Consider the following 3,180-nt stretch of genomic DNA (forward strand, 5'->3'; position numbering starts at 1 on the left):
GACAGGTGAGCTGGTTTAGGGCTGAGCAAACTTTGAGACGTTCAATCTTGAGGTGGATGATAGCACTACAGCGTGTCAGGAAAACTTTTCTCATTCAAGCGTTGTTGTCTTAATTATTAACGCCTCCCAACCCCCCCATCCGTCCTAAAAATGTAACTCATTCACATGTATGCTTGTTTTGGCTGACCGCCTGTAGTTTCACAATACAGAGCACTAAAAGAACAGAAGTCCTAATTCCACTGGCCTGTTTTTGGAAATGACACAAAGCAACACATCGCAATCTGTTCTGGGGGTGTTGTTATACTCTTTTAATCTGATTGTGAATTTTCATGCTGTGATAACTTAATTTCACTCACGGAATAAATCCATTCAGCCATCCCTTATTTTTTAATCAAATTAACTAAATAAAATGTGTTATTTGAATTCTATTGTACTGAGACAAAGTACATGTACATGACTGCATGTACACGTTATTTTTCAAAATGGAATATTTCATGTATTGAGCATTTTCTATTTCATCACACAACATAATTCTGTCATGTTTTGAAAGAAAACAAAGAGCAGCTGCATGGATGAATGAACTTTTTTATTCAGTTATCATGAAGTCAGGGCCGTAGACTGTGACCTCCTCAGCAGACTTCTTTTCACAAAGTGCCTTGGTGGGATCCATCCAGATGGGCTCCCGCAAGCCCAGACACTTGGCCTGGGCCGCAAATTCTTCTTTCTCGCTCTGCGCCAACTCTCGCCTCTTGCTCACCAGATAGAGATCGGTGCTCTCCAGTGCGTCCACTTTGAAGGTAAACACCAAGCAGTCCGGGCAGGAAGTGAAGTAGAAGGTCCCTGACATGCCGATTCCCGCGGTCTGCAGGGTCATGACGTTTTCTTTCAAGGTCACGTTGAGGCGGTAGTACTTGCACTCGTCTCCAAAGCGGTTGGCTTGGACGCAGGTGAAGTCATACGCGTGGAAGGTGATGCTGTCTCTCAGTCGGAGGAGATTTTCGTCCGCTGTATTTGTCATGCTGGCGGCCAGCACGGCCCAGCTTCCTTCCGCTTGGCCGGGGGTCATGCCGACCAGCGGCCTGAACAGCTCATCGCATGTCGGGGGAGCGCTAAGGCTACCGGGGAGCAAGCAGAGCAAAGCGATGGAGCACACCAACAAAATCATCCTGGGATCTTTTGTCACGCTGCGCAAGCTCACTTGGAAATAGTTCCCGGTCGTTTTTATAGATCAGTTCCACCACCCGGCAGTTCAATGATTTACAAAAATCCAATGGAGCGGTGCTTGTCAATTTTTTGGGGTCCAGGGATCACTTCGACTTTTGCAAGTAGCCTGATTATTGAATACCATAAGACTTTGAAAACGATAGTGGTGCCCGGAGATTTGAGTGACACGAGCTGTCATTCGGCCATTTTATGACAGAACTGAGTGCAGAACCGCAAAACAAGTGCCAGTGATCTTAACTGACTTCATAAGCATGAAGAAGCAATTAAATGAAATGGGAACGAATCTTTTAGCTGTTCATTGCCACTCCCACTTGAAAGTGACAGTCAAACTGTAAAAAACAACAACTATATGTGCACTGTATTTAACACAAGCACTTATACATTGAGTTATTAATGCTAACGCTTTAGCATCTACGTTACGATGCTTTTAACCATTATTCAATTTTTAGGGAGAATTGATTTTTTACTCATATAATTGTGTCTGCCAATTCCTGATGTAAATATTTCTTCAGAAAGTAAACTGCATGTTAAAAGTGTGTATTTTATTTTATAACACGTGATGTCCAGGGGGCGGGACTAGGGTTACGGTAGGGGCCATTTTGGAAAATTTCATTGTTCAACGTGGAGAGTTGGAGGTTCTAAAGGTCAACAAATGAACAAGACCGCCCCGCCCGCCTGTTGCGCGAATTAATTTTATTTTGTTGTGACATCCCGCAACTTCACTTCTTTATAGGTTAGGGTTTCAAACTCCAGTCCTCGGGGGCCGCATTCCTGCATGTTTTCTTAGTTTGCCTTGTTAAACAAACCTAATTCAATTGATCGGGAACATTATCAGGCTCCCGCAGAATGTGAGGATGAATTGATCATCACTTTGAGGACTGGAGTTTAACCATTACAGTGTAGTTTAATCATGTATCTGTTTGCAGTAACACAGAAGCAGAGTTTGAACAGCTTTATTGAGACAATCAAGCCAGACAAAGATCCTTGGTGGGCTCCAACCAGATGGGTTCCCGCAAGCCCAGACATTTTGCCTGTGCCCCGAACTCCGCCTTCTCGCTGGCGTCCAACTCTCGCTTGGTTTTGCTCGCTATGTAAAGGTCGGTGGTGGTGTGGCTCGCCGCCTTCACATCGAAGCGGAACAGCACGCAGGTCGGACAGGAGGTGTGGAGGAAGGTGGCGGTGAAAAGATAGTTGGGCCCCTTTAGGGTCATGACGTGGCCTTGCCTGGTGGCGTTGAGCATGAATGACTCGCACCTGTCCGCAACGCGATTACGTTGGATGTAGTTGGTGTTGGACGCGATGAAAGTGACACTGTCTCTGGTCTTGAGCGTGTCTTCGTCCACCGATCGGTTCAAACTGCCGCCGATCAAGGCCCATTGTCCTTCCAGGTGGTCGGGAGACATGCCCACCAGAGGCCGAATCTGATTTTCGCAGGCCAGAGGGGCGCATGTGGTGCCGGACAGCAAGCAGGCCACGACGACGGCGCACGCCAGGAGAATCATTGCAAAGGAGCGAGGAGGCGGAACCTTCGAGATGTGAACACGGGTCTGTCACAATGGCGATGTGTGCACGGAGGTAGCCCATGGCATCTTTTATACACACAGCAGCCAGTTCAAACAGAACACAGACAAAGTTTTACACACACAGCAGCCAGTTCAAACAGAACACAGACAAAGTCCCACTCGTCAAATGATTCACAGAAATCAAACAACGAGGACATTCGCTAGTATGACAAATATGAAAGGTCGCTTGCTACTTGTGGAGAAAAAAAAAAGCCAGACGGACAAGATGTACGAATTGTGTACGACAGAGGCACGAAACCAAAAATGTTACTTAAGTCTGCTCACAAGATGACACATTGAAGCAAACTCGTCCGGTGATTTCAAGAGGGAGTCTCTGCATATGGATTGTGTGCTCTTCCTAAAACAATTCGATCAATGCGGGGAAAGTCCAAAA

The sequence above is a fragment of the Syngnathus acus genome, chromosome 1, assembly GCF_901709675.1.
Source record: "Syngnathus acus chromosome 1, fSynAcu1.2, whole genome shotgun sequence".
Classification (NCBI taxonomy): domain Eukaryota; kingdom Metazoa; phylum Chordata; class Actinopteri; order Syngnathiformes; family Syngnathidae; genus Syngnathus; species Syngnathus acus.